We start from the raw sequence: 22,209 nt of genomic DNA on the forward strand, positions 1-22,209 counted from the left end.
CTCAACCCATGGTTTTTTGGTCTTCGGGGAGGATGGGGAACATGAATATGTTTTTCTTTTTCGAATTTGAGCTCTTTCTGCAATGGGCACTTTTCATACTATAAGCAGTTTTTCCTAACAAATGCAAGATATAACATGGGCTATCTCCGCAAGGAAACATGAGATCTGCAAACGTTATGGTTTTTTGGTCTTCGGGGAGGATGGGGAACATGAATATGTTTTTGTTTTTCGAATTTGAGCTCTATCTCAAATGAGCACTTTTCATGCTCTAAGCAGTTTTTCCTAACAAATGCAAGATATAACATTGGCTATCTCCGCAAGGAAACATCAGATCTGCACAACTCATGGTTTTTTGGTCTTCGGGGAGGATGGGGAACATGAATATGTGTTTGTTTTTCGAATTTGAGCTCTTTCTGCAATGGGCACTTTTCATGCTATAAGCAGTTTTTCCTAACAAATGCAAGATATAACATTGGCTATCTCCGCAAGGAAACATCAGATCTGCACAAGTCATGGTTTTTTGGTCTTCGGGGAGGATGGGGAACATGAATATGTGTTTGTTTTTCGAATTTGAGATCTTTCTGCAATGGGCACTTTTCATACTATAAGCAGTTTTTCCTAACAAATGCAAGCTATTACATTGGCAATCTCCGCAAGGAAACATCAGATCTGCTCAACTCATGGTTTTTTGGTCTTCGGGGAGGAGGGGGAACATGAATATGTGTTTGTTTTTCGAATTTGAGCTCTTTCTGCAATGGGCACTTTTCATACTATAAGCAGTTTTTCCTAACAAATGCAAGATATAACATGGGCTATCTCCGCAAGGAAACATGAGATCTGCAAACGTTATGGTTTTTTGGTCTTCGGGGAGGATGGGGAACATGAATATGTTTTTCGAATTTCAGCTCTATCTGAAATGACCACTTTTCATGCTCTAAGCAGTTTTTCCTAACAAATGCAAGATATAACATTGGCTATCTCCGCAAGGAAACATCAGATCTGCACAACTCATGGTTTTTTGGTCTTCGGGGAGGATGGGGAACATGAATATGTGATTGTTTTTTGAATTTGAGCTCTTTCTGCAATGGGCACTTTTCATACTATAAGCAGTTTTTCCTAACAAATGCAAGATATAACATGGGCTATCTCCGCAAGGAAACATGAGATCTGCAAAAGTTATGGTTTTTTGTTCTTCGGGGAGGATGGGGAACATGAATATGTGTTTGTTTTTCGAATTTGAGCTCTATCTGAAATGAGCACTTTTCATGCTCTTAGCAGTTTTTCCTAACAAATGCAAAATATAACATTGGCTATCTCCGCAAGGAAACATCAGATCTGCACAACTCATGGTTTTTTGGTCTTCGGGGAGGATGGGGAACATGAATATGTGATTGTTTTTCGAATTTGAGATCTTTCTGCAATGGGCACTTTTCATGCTATAAGCAGTTTTTCCTAACAAATGCAAGATATAACATTGGCTATCTCCGCAAGGAAACATCAGATCTGCACAACTCATGGTTTTTTGGTCTTCGGGGAGGATGGGGAACATGAATATGTGTTTGTTTTTCGAATTTGAGATCTTTCTGCAATGGGCACTTTTCATACTATAAGCAGTTTTTCCTAACAAATGCAAGCTATTACATTGGCAATCTCCGCAAGGAAACATCAGATCTGCTCAACTCATGGTTTTTTGGTCTTCGGGGAGGAGGGGGAACATGAATATGTGTTTGTTTTTCGAATTTGAGCTCTTTCTGCAATGAGCACTTTTCATGCTATAAGCACTTTTTCCTAACAAATGCAAGATATAACATTGGCTATCTCCGCAAGGAAACATCAGATCTGCACAACTCATGGTTTTTTGTTCTTCGGGGAGGTGGGGGAACATGAAAATGTGTTTGTTTTTCGAATTTGACCTCTATCTGAAATGGGCACTTTTCATGCTATAAAGCAGTTTTTCCTAACAAATGCAAGATATAACATGGGCTATCTCCGCAAGGAAACATGAGATCTGCAAAAGTTATGTTTTTTTGTTCTTCGGGGAGGATGGGGAACATGAATATGTGTTTGTTTTTCGAATTTGACCTCTATCTGAAATGAGCACTTTTCATGCTCTAAGCAGTTTTTCCTAACAAATGCAAGATATAACATTGGCTATCTCCGCAAGGAAACATCAGATCTGCTCAACCCACGGTTTTTTGGTCTTCGGGGAGGATGGGGAACATGAATATGTGATTGTTTTTCGAATTTGAGCTCTTTCTGCAATGGGCACTTTTCATACTATAAGCAGTTTTTCCTAACAAATGCAAGATATAACATGGGCTATCTCTGCAAGGAAACATCAGATCTGCACAACTCATGGTTTTTTGGTCTTCGGGGAGGAGGGGGAACATGAATATGTGTTTGTTTTTCGAATTTGAGATCTTTCTGCAATGGGCACTTTTCATACTATAAGCAGTTTTTCCTAACAAATGCAAGATTTAACATTGGCTATCTCCGCAAGGAAACATCAGATCTGCTCAACCCATGGTTTTTTGGTCTTCGGGGAGGATGGGGAACATGAATATGTTTTTCTTTTTCGAATTTGAGCTCTTTCTGCAATGGGCACTTTTCATACTATAAGCAGTTTTTCCTAACAAATGCAAGATATAACATGGGCTATCTCCGCAAGGAAACATGAGATCTGCAAACGTTATGGTTTTTTGGTCTTCGGGGAGGATGGGGAACATGAATATGTTTTTGTTTTTCGAATTTGAGCTCTATCTCAAATGAGCACTTTTCATGCTCTAAGCAGTTTTTCCTAACAAATGCAAGATATAACATTGGCTATCTCCGCAAGGAAACATCAGATCTGCACAACTCATGGTTTTTTGGTCTTCGGGGAGGATGGGGAACATGAATATGTGTTTGTTTTTCGAATTTGAGCTCTTTCTGCAATGGGCACTTTTCATGCTATAAGCAGTTTTTCCTAACAAATGCAAGATATAACATTGGCTATCTCCGCAAGGAAACATCAGATCTGCACAAGTCATGGTTTTTTGGTCTTCGGGGAGGATGGGGAACATGAATATGTGTTTGTTTTTCGAATTTGAGATCTTTCTGCAATGGGCACTTTTCATACTATAAGCAGTTTTTCCTAACAAATGCAAGCTATTACATTGGCAATCTCCGCAAGGAAACATCAGATCTGCTCAACTCATGGTTTTTTGGTCTTCGGGGAGGAGGGGGAACATGAATATGTGTTTGTTTTTCGAATTTGAGCTCTTTCTGCAATGGGCACTTTTCATACTATAAGCAGTTTTTCCTAACAAATGCAAGATATAACATGGGCTATCTCCGCAAGGAAACATGAGATCTGCAAACGTTATGGTTTTTTGGTCTTCGGGGAGGATGGGGAACATGAATATGTTTTTGTTTTTCGAATTTGAGCTCTATCTGAAATGACCACTTTTCATGCTCTAAGCAGTTTTTCCTAACAAATGCAAGTATAACATTGGCTATCTCCGCAAGGAAACATCAGATCTGCAAAACTCATGGTTTTTTGGTCTTCGGGGAGGATGGGGAACATGAATATGTGATTGTTTTTCGAATTTGAGCTCTTTCTGCAATGGGCACTTTTCATACTATAAGCAGTTTTTCCTAACAAATGCAAGATATAACATGGGCTATCTCCGCAAGGAAACATGAGATCTGCAAAAGTTATGGTTTTTTGTTCTTCGGGGAGGATGGGGAACATGAATATGTGTTTGTTTTTCGAATTTGACCTCTATCTGAAATGAGCACTTTTCATGCTCTAAGCAGTTTTTCCTAACAAATGCAAAATATAACATTGGCTATCTCCGCAAGGAAACATCAGATCTCCACAACTCATGGTTTTTTGGTCTTCGGGGAGGATGGGGAACATGAATATGTGATTGTTTTTCGAATTTGAGATCTTTCTGCAATGGGCACTTTTCATGCTATAAGCAGTTTTTCCTAACAAATGCAAGCTATTACATTGGCAATCTCCGCAAGGAAACATCAGATCTGCTCAACTCATGGTTTTTTTGGTCTTCAGGGAGGAGGGGGAACATGAATATGTGTTTGTTTTTCGAATTTGAGCTCTTTCTGCAATGGGCACTTTTCATACTATAAGCAGTTTTTCCTAACAAATGCATGATATAACATGGGCTATCGCCGCAAGGAAACATGAGATCTGCAAACGTTATGGTTTTTTGGTCTTCGGGGAGGATGGGGAACATGAATATGTTTTTGTTTTTCGAATTTGAGCTCTATCTGAAATGACCACTTTTCATGCTCTAAGCAGTTTTTCTTAACAAATGCAAGATATAACATTGGCTATCTCCGCAAGGAAACATCAGATCTGCACAACTCATGGTTTTTTGGTCTTCGGGGAGGATGGGGAACATGAATATGTGATTGTTTTTCGAATTTGAGATCTTTCTGCAATGGGCACTTTTCATACTGTAAGCAGTTTTTCCTAACAAATGCAAGATTTAACATTGGCTATCTCCGCAAGGAAACATCAGATCTGCTCAACCCATGGTTTTTTGGTCTTCGGGGAGGAGGGGGAACATGAATATGTGTTTCTTTTTCGAATTTGAGCTCTTTCTGCAATGGGCACTTTTTATACTATAAGCAGTTTTTCCTAACAAATGCAAGATATAACATGGGCTATCTCCGCAAGGAAACATGAGATCTGCAAAAGTTATGGTTTTTTGTTCTTCGGGGAGGATGGGGAACATGAATATGTGTTTGTTTTTCGAATTTGACCTCTATCTGAAATGAGCACTTTTCATGCTCTAAGCAGTTTTTCCTAACAAATGCAAAATATAACATTGGCTATCTCCGCAAGGAAACATCAGATCTGCACAACTCATGGTTTTTTGGTCTTCGGGGAGGATGGGGAACATGAATATGTGATTGTTTTTCGAATTTGAGATCTTTCTGCAATGGGCACTTTTCATGCTATAAGCAGTTTTTCCTAACAAATGCAAGATATAACATTGGCTATCTCCGCAAGGAAACATCAGATCTGCACAACTCATGGTTTTTTGGTCTTCGGGGAGGATGGGGAACATGAATATGTGTTTGTTTTTCGAATTTGAGATCTTTCTGCAATGGGCACTTTTCATACTATAAGCAGTTTTTCCTAACAAATGCAAGCTATTACATTGGCAATCTCCGCAAGGAAACATCAGATCTGCTCAACTCATGGTTTTTTGGTCTTCGGGGAGGAGGGGGAACATGAATATGTGTTTGTTTTTCGAATTTGAGCTCTTTCTGCAATGGGCACTTTTCATACTATAAGCAGTTTTTCCTAACAAATGCATGATATAACATGGGCTATCTCCGCAAGGAAACATGAGATCTGCAAACGTTATGGTTTTTTGGTCTTCGGGGAGGATGGGGAACATGAATATGTTTTTCGAATTTGAGCTCTATCTGAAATGACCACTTTTCATGCTCTAAGCAGTTTTTCCTAACAAATGCAAGATATAACATTGGCTATCTCCGCAAGGAAACATCAGATCTGCACAACTCATGGTTTTTTGGTCTTCGGGGAGGATGGGGAACATGAATATGTGATTGTTTTTTGAATTTGAGCTCTTTCTGCAATGGGCACTTTTCATACTATAAGCAGTTTTTCCTAACAAATGCAAGATATAACATGTGGTATCTCCGCAAGGAAACATGAGATCTGCAAAAGTTATGGTTTTTTGTTCTTCGGGGAGGATGGGGAACATGAATATGTGTTTGTTTTTCGAATTTGACCTCTATCTGAAATGAGCACTTTTCATGCTCTTAGCAGTTTTTCCTAACAAATGCAAAATATAACATTGGCTATCTCCGCAAGGAAACATCAGATCTGCACAACTCATGGTTTTTTGGTCTTCGGGGAGGATGGGGAACATGAATATGTGATTGTTTTTCGAATTTGAGATCTTTCTGCAATGGGCACTTTTCATGCTATAAGCAGTTTTTCCTAACAAATGCAAGATATAACATTGGCTATCTCCGCAAGGAAACATCAGATCTGCACAACTCATGGTTTTTTGGTCTTCGGGGAGGATGGGGAACATGAATATGTGTTTGTTTTTCGAATTTGAGATCTTTCTGCAATGGGCACTTTTCATACTATAAGCAGTTTTTCCTAACAAATGCAAGCTATTACATTGGCAATCTCCGCAAGGAAACATCAGATCTGCTCAACTCATGGTTTTTTGGTCTTCGGGGAGGAGGGGGAACATGAATATGTGTTTGTTTTTCGAATTTGAGCTCTTTCTGCACTGAGCACTTTTCATGCTATAAGCAGTTTTTCCTAACAAATGCAAGCTATTACATTGGCAATCTCCGCAAGGAAACATGAGATCTGCAAACGTTATGGTTTTTTGGTCTTCGGGGAGGATGGGGAACATGAATATGTGATTGTTTTTTGAATTTGAGCTCTTTCTGCAATGGGCACTTTTCATACTATAAGCAGTTTTTCCTAACAAATGCAAGATATAACATGGGCTATCTCCGCAAGGAAACATGAGATCTGCAAACGTTATGGTTTTTTGGTCTTCGGGGAGGATGGGGAACATGAATATGTTTTTGTTTTTCGTATTTGAGCTCTTTCTGCAATGGGCACTTTTCATGCTATAAGCAGTTTTTCCTAACAAATGCAAGATATAACATTGGCTATCTCCGCAAGGAAACATCAGATCTGCACAACTCATGGTTTTTTGGTCTTCGGGGAGGATGGGGAACATGAATATGTGTTTGTTTTTCGAATTTGAGATCTTTCTGCAATGGGCACTTTTCATACTGTAAGCAGTTTTTCCTAACAAATGCAAGATTTAACATTGGCTATCTCCGCAAGGAAACATCAGATCTGCTCAACCCATGGTTTTTTGGTCTTCGGGGAGGAGGGGGAACATGAATATATGTTTCTTTTTCGAATTTGAGCTCTTTCTGCAATGGGCACTTTTCATACTATAAGCAGTTTTTCCTAACAAATGCAAGATATAACATGGGCTATCTTCGCAAGGAAACATCAGATCTGCACAACTCATGGTTTTTTGGTCTTCGGGGAGGATGGGGAACATGAATATGTGATTGTTTTTCGAATTTGAGCTCTTTCTGCAATGGGCACTTTTCATGCTAATAAGCAGTTTTTCCTAACAAATGCAAGATATAACATTGGCTATCTCTGCAAGGAAACATCAGATCTGCACAACTCATGGTTTTTTGGTCTTCGGGGAGGATGGGGAACATGAATATGTGTTTGTTTTTCGAATTTGAGATCTTTCTGCAATGGGCACTTTTCATACTGTAAGCAGTTTTTCCTAACAAATGCAAGATTTAACATTGGCTATCTCCGCAAGGAAACATCAGATCTGCTCAACCCATGGTTTTTTGGTCTTCGGGGAGGAGGGGGAACATGAATATGTGTTTCTTTTTCGAATTTGAGCTCTTTCTGCAATGGGCACTTTTCATACTATAAGCAGTTTTTCCTAACAAATGCAAGATATAACATGGGCTATCTCCGCAAGGAAACATGAGATCTGCAAACGTTATGGTTTTTTGGTCTTCGGGGAGGATGGGGAACATGAATATGTTTTTGTTTTTCGAATTTGAGCTCTATCTGAAATGAGCACTTTTCATGCTCTAAGCAGTTTTTCCTAACAAATGCAAGATTTAACATTGGCTATCTCCGCAAGGAAACATCAGATCTGCTCAACCCATGGTTTTTTGGTCTTCGGGGAGGAGGGGGAACATGAATATGTGTTTGTTATTCGAATTTGAGCTCTTTCTGCAATGGGCACTTTTCATACTATAAGCAGTTTTTCCTAACAAATGCATAATATAACATGGGCTATCTACGCAAGGAAACATGAGATCTGCAAACGTTATGGTTTTTTGGTCTTCTGGGAGGATGGGGAACATGAATATGTTTTTGTTTTTCGAATTTGAGCTCTTTCTGCAATGAGCACTTTTCATGCTATAAGCACTTTTTCCTAACAAATGCAAGATATAACATTGGCTATCTCCGCAAGGAAACATCAGATCTGCTCAACCCATGGTTTTTTGGTCTTCGGGGAGGAGGGGGAACATGAATATGTGTTTCTTTTTCGAATTTGAGCTCTTTCTGCAATGGGCACTTTTCATACTATAAGCAGTTTTTCCTAACAAATGCAAGATATAACATGGGCTATCTCCGCAAGGAAACATGAGATCTGCAAAAGTTATGGTTTTTTGTTCTTCGGGGAGGATGGGGAACATGAATATGTGTTTGTTTTTCGAATTTGACCTCTATCTGAAATGAGCACTTTTCATGCTCTTAGCAGTTTTTCCTAACAAATGCAAAATATAACATTGGCTATCTCCGCAAGGAAACATCAGATCTGCACAACTCATGGTTTTTTGGTCTTCGGGGAGGATGGGGAACATGAATATGTGATTGTTTTTCGAATTTGAGATCTTTCTGCAATGGGCACTTTTCATGCTATAAGCAGTTTTTCCTAACAAATGCAAGATATAACATTGGCTATCTCCGCAAGGAAACATCAGATCTGCACAACTCATGGTTTTTTGGTCTTCGGGGAGGATGGGGAACATGAATATGTGTTTGTTTTTCGAATTTGAGATCTTTCTGCAATGGGCACTTTTCATACTATAAGCAGTTTTTCCTAACAAATGCAAGCTATTACATTGGCAATCTCCGCAAGGAAACATCAGATCTGCTCAACTCATGGTTTTTTGGTCTTCGGGGAGGAGGGGGAACATGAATATGTGTTTGTTTTTCGAATTTGAGCTCTTTCTGCAATGAGCACTTTTCATGCTATAAGCACTTTTTCCTAACAAATGCAAGATATAACATTGGCTATCTCCGCAAGGAAACATCAGATCTGCACAACTCATGGTTTTTTGTTCTTCGGGGAGGCGGGGGAACATGAAAATGTGTTTCTTTTTCGAATTTGAGCTCTTTCTGCAATGGGCACTTTTTATACTATAAGCAGTTTTTCCTAACAAATGCAAGATATAACATAGGCTATCTCCGCAAGGAAACATGAGATCTGCAAAAGTTATGGTTTTTTGTTCTTCGGGGAGGATGGGGAACATGAATATGTGTTTGTTTTTCGAATTTGACCTCTATCTGAAATGAGCACTTTTCATGCTCTAAGCATTTTTACCTAACAAATGCAAAATATAACATTGGCTATCTCCGCAAGGAAACATCAGATCTGCACAACTCATGGTTTTTTGGTCTTCGGGGAGGATGGGGAACATGAATATGTGTTTGTTTTTCGAATTTGAGATCTTTCTGCAATGGGCACTTTTCATACTGTAAGCAGTTTTTCCTAACAAATGCAAGATTTAACATTGGCTATCTCCGCAAGGAAACATCAGATCTGCTCAACCCATGGTTTTTTGGTCTTCGGGGAGGAGGGGGAACATGAATATATGTTTCTTTTTCGAATTTGAGCTCTTTCTGCAATGGGCACTTTTCATACTATAAGCAGTTTTTCCTAACAAATGCAAGATATAACATGGGCTATCTTCGCAAGGAAACATCAGATCTGCACAACTCATGGTTTTTTGGTCTTCGGGGAGGATGGGGAACATGAATATGTGATTGTTTTTCGAATTTGAGCTCTTTCTGCAATGGGCACTTTTCATGCTAATAAGCAGTTTTTCCTAACAAATGCAAGATATAACATTGGCTATCTCTGCAAGGAAACATCAGATCTGCACAACTCATGGTTTTTTGGTCTTCGGGGAGGATGGGGAACATGAATATGTGTTTGTTTTTCGAATTTGAGCTCTTTCTGCAATGGGCACTTTTCATACTATAAGCAGTTTTTCCTAACAAATGCATGATATAACATGGGCTATCTCCGCAAGGAAACATGAGATCTGCAAACGTTATGGTTTTTTGGTCTTCGGGGAGGATGGGGAACATGAATATGTTTTTCGAATTTGAGCTCTATCTGAAATGACCACTTTTCATGCTCTAAGCAGTTTTTCCTAACAAATGCAAGATATAACATTGGCTATCTCCGCAAGGAAACATCAGATCTGCACAACTCATGGTTTTTTGGTCTTCGGGGAGGATGGGGAACATGAATATGTGATTGTTTTTTGAATTTGAGCTCTTTCTGCAATGGGCACTTTTCATACTATAAGCAGTTTTTCCTAACAAATGCAAGATATAACATGGGCTATCTCCGCAAGGAAACATGAGATCTGCAAAAGTTATGGTTTTTTGTTCTTCGGGGAGGATGGGGAACATGAATATGTGTTTGTTTTTCGAATTTGAGCTCTATCTGAAATGAGCACTTTTCATGCTCTTAGCAGTTTTTCCTAACAAATGCAAAATATAACATTGGCTATCTCCGCAAGGAAACATCAGATCTGCACAACTCATGGTTTTTTGGTCTTCGGGGAGGATGGGGAACATGAATATGTGATTGTTTTTCGAATTTGAGATCTTTCTGCAATGGGCACTTTTCATGCTATAAGCAGTTTTTCCTAACAAATGCAAGATATAACATTGGCTATCTCCGCAAGGAAACATCAGATCTGCTCAACTCATGGTTTTTTGGTCTTCGGGGAGGAGGGGGAACATGAATATGTGTTTGTTTTTCGAATTTGAGCTCTTTCTGCAATGAGCACTTTTCATGCTATAAGCACTTTTTCCTAACAAATGCAAGATATAACATTGGCTATCTCCGCAAGGAAACATCAGATCTGCACAACTCATGGTTTTTTGTTCTTCGGGGAGGCGGGGGAACATGAAAATGTGTTTGTTTTTCGAATTTGACCTCTATCTGAAATGGGCACTTTTCATGCTATAAAGCAGTTTTTCCTAACAAATGCAAGATATAACATGGGCTATCTCCGCAAGGAAACATGAGATCTGCAAAAGTTATGTTTTTTTGTTCTTCGGGGAGGATGGGGAACATGAATATGTGTTTGTTTTTCGAATTTGACCTCTATCTGAAATGAGCACTTTTCATGCTCTAAGCAGTTTTTCCTAACAAATGCAAGATATAACATTGGCTATCTCCGCAAGGAAACATCAGATCTGCTCAACCCACGGTTTTTTGGTCTTCGGGGAGGATGGGGAACATGAATATGTGATTGTTTTTCGAATTTGAGCTCTTTCTGCAATGGGCACTTTTCATACTATAAGCAGTTTTTCCTAACAAATGCAAGATATAACATGGGCTATCTCTGCAAGGAAACATCAGATCTGCACAACTCATGGTTTTTTGGTCTTCGGGGAGGAGGGGGAACATGAATATGTGTTTGTTTTTCGAATTTGAGATCTTTCTGCAATGGGCACTTTTCATACTATAAGCAGTTTTTCCTAACAAATGCAAGATTTAACATTGGCTATCTCCGCAAGGAAACATCAGATCTGCTCAACCCATGGTTTTTTGGTCTTCGGGGAGGATGGGGAACATGAATATGTTTTTCTTTTTCGAATTTGAGCTCTTTCTGCAATGGGCACTTTTCATACTATAAGCAGTTTTTCCTAACAAATGCAAGATATAACATGGGCTATCTCCGCAAGGAAACATGAGATCTGCAAACGTTATGGTTTTTTGGTCTTCGGGGAGGATGGGGAACATGAATATGTTTTTGTTTTTCGAATTTGAGCTCTATCTCAAATGAGCACTTTTCATGCTCTAAGCAGTTTTTCCTAACAAATGCAAGATATAACATTGGCTATCTCCGCAAGGAAACATCAGATCTGCACAACTCATGGTTTTTTGGTCTTCGGGGAGGATGGGGAACATGAATATGTGTTTGTTTTTCGAATTTGAGCTCTTTCTGCAATGGGCACTTTTCATGCTATAAGCAGTTTTTCCTAACAAATGCAAGATATAACATTGGCTATCTCCGCAAGGAAACATCAGATCTGCACAAGTCATGGTTTTTTGGTCTTCGGGGAGGATGGGGAACATGAATATGTGTTTGTTTTTCGAATTTGAGATCTTTCTGCAATGGGCACTTTTCATACTATAAGCAGTTTTTCCTAACAAATGCAAGCTATTACATTGGCAATCTCCGCAAGGAAACATCAGATCTGCTCAACTCATGGTTTTTTGGTCTTCGGGGAGGAGGGGGAACATGAATATGTGTTTGTTTTTCGAATTTGAGCTCTTTCTGCAATGGGCACTTTTCATACTATAAGCAGTTTTTCCTAACAAATGCAAGATATAACATGGGCTATCTCCGCAAGGAAACATGAGATCTGCAAACGTTATGGTTTTTTGGTCTTCGGGGAGGATGGGGAACATGAATATGTTTTTCGAATTTCAGCTCTATCTGAAATGACCACTTTTCATGCTCTAAGCAGTTTTTCCTAACAAATGCAAGATATAACATTGGCTATCTCCGCAAGGAAACATCAGATCTGCACAACTCATGGTTTTTTGGTCTTCGGGGAGGATGGGGAACATGAATATGTGATTGTTTTTTGAATTTGAGCTCTTTCTGCAATGGGCACTTTTCATACTATAAGCAGTTTTTCCTAACAAATGCAAGATATAACATGGGCTATCTCCGCAAGGAAACATGAGATCTGCAAAAGTTATGGTTTTTTGTTCTTCGGGGAGGATGGGGAACATGAATATGTGTTTGTTTTTCGAATTTGAGCTCTATCTGAAATGAGCACTTTTCATGCTCTTAGCAGTTTTTCCTAACAAATGCAAAATATAACATTGGCTATCTCCGCAAGGAAACATCAGATCTGCACAACTCATGGTTTTTTGGTCTTCGGGGAGGATGGGGAACATGAATATGTGATTGTTTTTCGAATTTGAGATCTTTCTGCAATGGGCACTTTTCATGCTATAAGCAGTTTTTCCTAACAAATGCAAGATATAACATTGGCTATCTCCGCAAGGAAACATCAGATCTGCACAACTCATGGTTTTTTGGTCTTCGGGGAGGATGGGGAACATGAATATGTGTTTGTTTTTCGAATTTGAGATCTTTCTGCAATGGGCACTTTTCATACTATAAGCAGTTTTTCCTAACAAATGCAAGCTATTACATTGGCAATCTCCGCAAGGAAACATCAGATCTGCTCAACTCATGGTTTTTTGGTCTTCGGGGAGGAGGGGGAACATGAATATGTGTTTGTTTTTCGAATTTGAGCTCTTTCTGCAATGAGCACTTTTCATGCTATAAGCACTTTTTCCTAACAAATGCAAGATATAACATTGGCTATCTCCGCAAGGAAACATCAGATCTGCACAACTCATGGTTTTTTGTTCTTCGGGGAGGTGGGGGAACATGAAAATGTGTTTGTTTTTCGAATTTGACCTCTATCTGAAATGGGCACTTTTCATGCTATAAAGCAGTTTTTCCTAACAAATGCAAGATATAACATGGGCTATCTCCGCAAGGAAACATGAGATCTGCAAAAGTTATGTTTTTTTGTTCTTCGGGGAGGATGGGGAACATGAATATGTGTTTGTTTTTCGAATTTGACCTCTATCTGAAATGAGCACTTTTCATGCTCTAAGCAGTTTTTCCTAACAAATGCAAGATATAACATTGGCTATCTCCGCAAGGAAACATCAGATCTGCTCAACCCACGGTTTTTTGGTCTTCGGGGAGGATGGGGAACATGAATATGTGATTGTTTTTCGAATTTGAGCTCTTTCTGCAATGGGCACTTTTCATACTATAAGCAGTTTTTCCTAACAAATGCAAGATATAACATGGGCTATCTCTGCAAGGAAACATCAGATCTGCACAACTCATGGTTTTTTGGTCTTCGGGGAGGAGGGGGAACATGAATATGTGTTTGTTTTTCGAATTTGAGATCTTTCTGCAATGGGCACTTTTCATACTATAAGCAGTTTTTCCTAACAAATGCAAGATTTAACATTGGCTATCTCCGCAAGGAAACATCAGATCTGCTCAACCCATGGTTTTTTGGTCTTCGGGGAGGATGGGGAACATGAATATGTTTTTCTTTTTCGAATTTGAGCTCTTTCTGCAATGGGCACTTTTCATACTATAAGCAGTTTTTCCTAACAAATGCAAGATATAACATGGGCTATCTCCGCAAGGAAACATGAGATCTGCAAACGTTATGGTTTTTTGGTCTTCGGGGAGGATGGGGAACATGAATATGTTTTTGTTTTTCGAATTTGAGCTCTATCTCAAATGAGCACTTTTCATGCTCTAAGCAGTTTTTCCTAACAAATGCAAGATATAACATTGGCTATCTCCGCAAGGAAACATCAGATCTGCACAACTCATGGTTTTTTGGTCTTCGGGGAGGATGGGGAACATGAATATGTGTTTGTTTTTCGAATTTGAGCTCTTTCTGCAATGGGCACTTTTCATGCTATAAGCAGTTTTTCCTAACAAATGCAAGATATAACATTGGCTATCTCCGCAAGGAAACATCAGATCTGCACAAGTCATGGTTTTTTGGTCTTCGGGGAGGATGGGGAACATGAATATGTGTTTGTTTTTCGAATTTGAGATCTTTCTGCAATGGGCACTTTTCATACTATAAGCAGTTTTTCCTAACAAATGCAAGCTATTACATTGGCAATCTCCGCAAGGAAACATCAGATCTGCTCAACTCATGGTTTTTTGGTCTTCGGGGAGGAGGGGGAACATGAATATGTGTTTGTTTTTCGAATTTGAGCTCTTTCTGCAATGGGCACTTTTCATACTATAAGCAGTTTTTCCTAACAAATGCAAGATATAACATGGGCTATCTCCGCAAGGAAACATGAGATCTGCAAACGTTATGGTTTTTTGGTCTTCGGGGAGGATGGGGAACATGAATATGTTTTTGTTTTTCGAATTTGAGCTCTATCTGAAATGACCACTTTTCATGCTCTAAGCAGTTTTTCCTAACAAATGCAAGTATAACATTGGCTATCTCCGCAAGGAAACATCAGATCTGCAAAACTCATGGTTTTTTGGTCTTCGGGGAGGATGGGGAACATGAATATGTGATTGTTTTTCGAATTTGAGCTCTTTCTGCAATGGGCACTTTTCATACTATAAGCAGTTTTTCCTAACAAATGCAAGATATAACATGGGCTATCTCCGCAAGGAAACATGAGATCTGCAAAAGTTATGGTTTTTTGTTCTTCGGGGAGGATGGGGAACATGAATATGTGTTTGTTTTTCGAATTTGACCTCTATCTGAAATGAGCACTTTTCATGCTCTAAGCAGTTTTTCCTAACAAATGCAAAATATAACATTGGCTATCTCCGCAAGGAAACATCAGATCTCCACAACTCATGGTTTTTTGGTCTTCGGGGAGGATGGGGAACATGAATATGTGATTGTTTTTCGAATTTGAGATCTTTCTGCAATGGGCACTTTTCATGCTATAAGCAGTTTTTCCTAACAAATGCAAGCTATTACATTGGCAATCTCCGCAAGGAAACATCAGATCTGCTCAACTCATGGTTTTTTTGGTCTTCAGGGAGGAGGGGGAACATGAATATGTGTTTGTTTTTCGAATTTGAGCTCTTTCTGCAATGGGCACTTTTCATACTATAAGCAGTTTTTCCTAACAAATGCATGATATAACATGGGCTATCGCCGCAAGGAAACATGAGATCTGCAAACGTTATGGTTTTTTGGTCTTCGGGGAGGATGGGGAACATGAATATGTTTTTGTTTTTCGAATTTGAGCTCTATCTGAAATGACCACTTTTCATGCTCTAAGCAGTTTTTCTTAACAAATGCAAGATATAACATTGGCTATCTCCGCAAGGAAACATCAGATCTGCACAACTCATGGTTTTTTGGTCTTCGGGGAGGATGGGGAACATGAATATGTGATTGTTTTTCGAATTTGAGATCTTTCTGCAATGGGCACTTTTCATACTGTAAGCAGTTTTTCCTAACAAATGCAAGATTTAACATTGGCTATCTCCGCAAGGAAACATCAGATCTGCTCAACCCATGGTTTTTTGGTCTTCGGGGAGGAGGGGGAACATGAATATGTGTTTCTTTTTCGAATTTGAGCTCTTTCTGCAATGGGCACTTTTTATACTATAAGCAGTTTTTCCTAACAAATGCAAGATATAACATGGGCTATCTCCGCAAGGAAACATGAGATCTGCAAAAGTTATGGTTTTTTGTTCTTCGGGGAGGATGGGGAACATGAATATGTGTTTGTTTTTCGAATTTGACCTCTATCTGAAATGAGCACTTTTCATGCTCTAAGCAGTTTTTCCTAACAAATGCAAAATATAACATTGGCTATCTCCGCAAGGAAACATCAGATCTGCACAACTCATGGTTTTTTGGTCTTCGGGGAGGATGGGGAACATGAATATGTGATTGTTTTTCGAATTTGAGATCTTTCTGCAATGGGCACTTTTCATGCTATAAGCAGTTTTTCCTAACAAATGCAAGATATAACATTGGCTATCTCCGCAAGGAAACATCAGATCTGCACAACTCATGGTTTTTTGGTCTTCGGGGAGGATGGGGAACATGAATATGTGTTTGTTTTTCGAATTTGAGATCTTTCTGCAATGGGCACTTTTCATACTATAAGCAGTTTTTCCTAACAAATGCAAGCTATTACATTGGCAATCTCCGCAAGGAAACATCAGATCTGCTCAACTCATGGTTTTTTGGTCTTCGGGGAGGAGGGGGAACATGAATATGTGTTTGTTTTTCGAATTTGAGCTCTTTCTGCAATGGGCACTTTTCATACTATAAGCAGTTTTTCCTAACAAATGCATGATATAACATGGGCTATCTCCGCAAGGAAACATGAGATCTGCAAACGTTATGGTTTTTTGGTCTTCGGGGAGGATGGGGAACATGAATATGTTTTTCGAATTTGAGCTCTATCTGAAATGACCACTTTTCATGCTCTAAGCAGTTTTTCCTAACAAATGCAAGATATAACATTGGCTATCTCCGCAAGGAAACATCAGATCTGCACAACTCATGGTTTTTTGGTCTTCGGGGAGGATGGGGAACATGAATATGTGATTGTTTTTTGAATTTGAGCTCTTTCTGCAATGGGCACTTTTCATACTATAAGCAGTTTTTCCTAACAAATGCAAGATATAACATGTGGTATCTCCGCAAGGAAACATGAGATCTGCAAAAGTTATGGTTTTTTGTTCTTCGGGGAGGATGGGGAACATGAATATGTGTTTGTTTTTCGAATTTGACCTCTATCTGAAATGAGCACTTTTCATGCTCTTAGCAGTTTTTCCTAACAAATGCAAAATATAACATTGGCTATCTCCGCAAGGAAACATCAGATCTGCACAACTCATGGTTTTTTGGTCTTCGGGGAGGATGGGGAACATGAATATGTGATTGTTTTTCGAATTTGAGATCTTTCTGCAATGGGCACTTTTCATGCTATAAGCAGTTTTTCCTAACAAATGCAAGATATAACATTGGCTATCTCCGCAAGGAAACATCAGATCTGCACAACTCATGGTTTTTTGGTCTTCGGGGAGGATGGGGAACATGAATATGTGTTTGTTTTTCGAATTTGAGATCTTTCTGCAATGGGCACTTTTCATACTATAAGCAGTTTTTCCTAACAAATGCAAGCTATTACATTGGCAATCTCCGCAAGGAAACATCAGATCTGCTCAACTCATGGTTTTTTGGTCTTCGGGGAGGAGGGGGAACATGAATATGTGTTTGTTTTTCGAATTTGAGCTCTTTCTGCACTGAGCACTTTTCATGCTATAAGCACTTTTTCCTAACAAATGCAAGATATAACATTGGCTATCTCCGCAAGGAAACATCAGATCTGCACAACTCATGGTTTTTTGTTCTTCGGGGAGGCGGGGGAACATGAAAATGTGTTTCTTTTTCGAATTTGAGCTCTTTCTGCAATGGGCACTTTTTATACTATAAGCAGTTTTTCCTAACAAATGCAAGATATAACATGGGCTATCTCCGCAAGGAAACATGAGATCTGCAAAAGTTATGGTTTTTTGTTCTTCGGGGAGGATGGGGAACATGAATATGTGTTTGTTTTTCGAATTTGACCTCTATCTGAAATGAGCACTTTTCATGCTCTAAGCAGTTTTTCCTAACAAATGCAAAATATAACATTGGCTATCTCCGCAAGGAAACATCAGATCTGCACAACTCATGGTTTTTTGGTCTTCGGGGAGGATGGGGAACATGAATATGTGATTGTTTTTCGAATTTGAGATCTTTCTGCAATGGGCACTTTTCATGCTATAAGCAGTTTTTCCTAACAAATGCAAGATATAACATTGGCTATCTCCGCAAGGAAACATCAGATCTGCACAACTCATGGTTTTTTGGTCTTCGGGGAGGATGGGGAACATGAATATGTGTTTGTTTTTCGAATTTGAGATCTTTCTGCAATGGGCACTTTTCATACTATAAGCAGTTTTTCCTAACAAATGCAAGCTATTACATTGGCAATCTCCGCAAGGAAACATCAGATCTGCTCAACTCATGGTTTTTTGGTCTTCGGGGAGGAGGGGGAACATGAATATGTGTTTGTTTTTCGAATTTGAGCTCTTTCTGCAATGGGCACTTTTCATACTATAAGCAGTTTTTCCTAACAAATGCATGATATAACATGGGCTATCTCTGCAAGGAAACATGAGATCTGCAAACGTTATGGTTTTTTGGTCTTCGGGGAGGATGGGGAACATGAATATGTTTTTCGAATTTGAGCTCTATCTGAAATGACCACTTTTCATGCTCTAAGCAGTTTTTCCTAACAAATGCAAGATATAACATTGGCTATCTCCGCAAGGAAACATGAGATCTGCAAACGTTATGGTTTTTTGGTCTTCGGGGAGGATGGGGAACATGAATATGTGATTGTTTTTTGAATTTGAGCTCTTTCTGCAATGGGCACTTTTCATACTATAAGCAGTTTTTCCTAACAAATGCAAGATATAACATGGGCTATCTCCGCAAGGAAACATGAGATCTGCAAACGTTATGGTTTTTTGGTCTTCGGGGAGGATGGGGAACATGAATATGTTTTTGTTTTTCGTATTTGAGCTCTTTCTGAAATGGGCACTTTTCATGCTATAAGCAGTTTTTCCTAACAAATGCAAGATATAACATTGGCTATCTCCGCAAGGAAACATCAGATCTGCACAACTCATGGTTTTTTGGTCTTCGGGGAGGATGGGGAACATGAATATGTGTTTGTTTTTCGAATTTGAGATCTTTCTGCAATGGGCACTTTTCATACTGTAAGCAGTTTTTCCTAACAAATGCAAGATTTAACATTGGCTATCTCCGCAAGGAAACATCAGATCTGCTCAACCCATGGTTTTTTGGTCTTCGGGGAGGAGGGGGAACATGAATATATGTTTCTTTTTCGAATTTGAGCTCTTTCTGCAATGGGCACTTTTCATACTATAAGCAGTTTTTCCTAACAAATGCAAGATATAACATGGGCTATCTTCGCAAGGAAACATCAGATCTGCACAACTCATGGTTTTTTGGTCTTCGGGGAGGATGGGGAACATGAATATGTGATTGTTTTTCGAATTTGAGCTCTTTCTGCAATGGGCACTTTTCATGCTAATAAGCAGTTTTTCCTAACAAATGCAAGATATAACATTGGCTATCTCTGCAAGGAAACATCAGATCTGCACAACTCATGGTTTTTTGGTCTTCGGGGAGGATGGGGAACATGAATATGTGTTTGTTTTTCGAATTTGAGATCTTTCTGCAATGGGCACTTTTCATACTGTAAGCAGTTTTTCCTAACAAATGCAAGATTTAACATTGGCTATCTCCGCAAGGAAACATCAGATCTGCTCAACCCATGGTTTTTTGGTCTTCGGGGAGGAGGGGGAACATGAATATGTGTTTCTTTTTCGAATTTGAGCTCTTTCTGCAATGGGCACTTTTCATACTATAAGCAGTTTTTCCTAACAAATGCAAGATATAACATGGGCTATCTTCGCAAGGAAACATCAGATCTGCACAACTCATGGTTTTTTGGTCTTCGGGGAGGATGGGGAACATGAATATGTGATTGTTTTTCGAATTTGAGCTCTTTCTGCAATGGGCACTTTTCATGCTAATAAGCAGTTTTTCCTAACAAATGCAAGATATAACATTGGCTATCTCTGCAAGGAAACATCAGATCTGCACAACTCATGGTTTTTTGGTCTTCGGGGAGGATGGGGAACATGAATATGTGTTTGTTTTTCGAATTTGAGATCTTTCTGCAATGGGCACTTTTCATACTGTAAGCAGTTTTTCCTAACAAATGCAAGATTTAACATTGGCTATCTCCGCAAGGAAACATCAGATCTGCTCAACCCATGGTTTTTTGGTCTTCGGGGAGGAGGGGGAACATGAATATGTGTTTCTTTTTCGAATTTGAGCTCTTTCTGCAATGGGCACTTTTCATACTATAAGCAGTTTTTCCTAACAAATGCAAGATATAACATGGGCTATCTCCGCAAGGAAACATGAGATCTGCAAACGTTATGGTTTTTTGGTCTTCGGGGAGGATGGGGAACATGAATATGTTTTTGTTTTTCGAATTTGAGCTCTATCTGAAATGAGCACTTTTCATGCTCTAAGCAGTTTTTCCTAACAAATGCAAGATTTAACATTGGCTATCTCCGCAAGGAAACATCAGATCTGCTCAACCCATGGTTTTTTGGTCTTCGGGGAGGAGGGGGAACATGAATATGTGTTTGTTATTCGAATTTGAGCTCTTTCTGCAATGGGCACTTTTCATACTATAAGCAGTTTTTCCTAACAAATGCATGATATAACATGGGCTATCTACGCAAGGAAACATGAGATCTGCAAACGTTATGGTTTTTTGGTCTTCTGGGAGGATGGGGAACATGAATATGTTTTTGTTTTTCGAATTTGAGCTCTTTCTGCAATGAGCACTTTTCATGCTATAAGCACTTTTTCCTAACAAATGCAAGATATAACATTGGCTATCTCCGCAAGGAAACATCAGATCTGCTCAACTCATGGTTTTTTGGTCTTCGGGGAGGAGGGGGAACATGAATATGTGTTTGTTTTTCGAATTTGAGCTCTTTCTGCACTGAGCACTTTTCATGCTATAAGCACTTTTTCCTAACAAATGCAAGATATAACATTGGCTATCTCCGCAAGGAAACATCAGATCTGCACAACTCATGGTTTTTTGTTCTTCGGGGAGGCGGGGGAACATGAAAATGTGTTTCTTTTTCGAATTTGAGCTCTTTCTGCAATGGGCACTTTTTATACTATAAGCAGTTTTTCCTAACAAATGCAAGATATAACATGGGCTATCTCCGCAAGGAAACATGAGATCTGCAAAAGTTATGGTTTTTTGTTCTTCGGGGAGGATGGGGAACATGAATATGTGTTTGTTTTTCGAATTTGACCTCTATCTGAAATGAGCACTTTTCATGCTCTAAGCAGTTTTTCCTAACAAATGCAAAATATAACATTGGCTATCTCCGCAAGGAAACATCAGATCTGCACAACTCATGGTTTTTTGGTCTTCGGGGAGGATGGGGAACATGAATATGTGATTGTTTTTCGAATTTGAGATCTTTCTGCAATGGGCACTTTTCATGCTATAAGCAGTTTTTCCTAACAAATGCAAGATATAACATTGGCTATCTCCGCAAGGAAACATCAGATCTGCACAACTCATGGTTTTTTGGTCTTCGGGGAGGATGGGGAACATGAATATGTGTTTGTTTTTCGAATTTGAGATCTTTCTGCAATGGGCACTTTTCATACTATAAGCAGTTTTTCCTAACAAATGCAAGCTATTACATTGGCAATCTCCGCAAGGAAACATCAGATCTGCTCAACTCATGGTTTTTTGGTCTTCGGGGAGGAGGGGGAACATGAATATGTGTTTGTTTTTCGAATTTGAGCTCTTTCTGCAATGGGCACTTTTCATACTATAAGCAGTTTTTCCTAACAAATGCATGATATAACATGGGCTATCTCTGCAAGGAAACATGAGATCTGCAAACGTTATGGTTTTTTGGTCTTCGGGGAGGATGGGGAACATGAATATGTTTTTCGAATTTGAGCTCTATCTGAAATGACCACTTTTCATGCTCTAAGCAGTTTTTCCTAACAAATGCAAGATATAACATTGGCTATCTCCGCAAGGAAACATGAGATCTGCAAACGTTATGGTTTTTTGGTCTTCGGGGAGGATGGGGAACATGAATATGTGATTGTTTTTTGAATTT

Source organism: Vipera ursinii, assembly GCF_947247035.1.
Source record: "Vipera ursinii genome assembly, chromosome: 17".
In the NCBI taxonomy this organism is placed as follows: Eukaryota; Metazoa; Chordata; class Lepidosauria; order Squamata; family Viperidae; genus Vipera; species Vipera ursinii.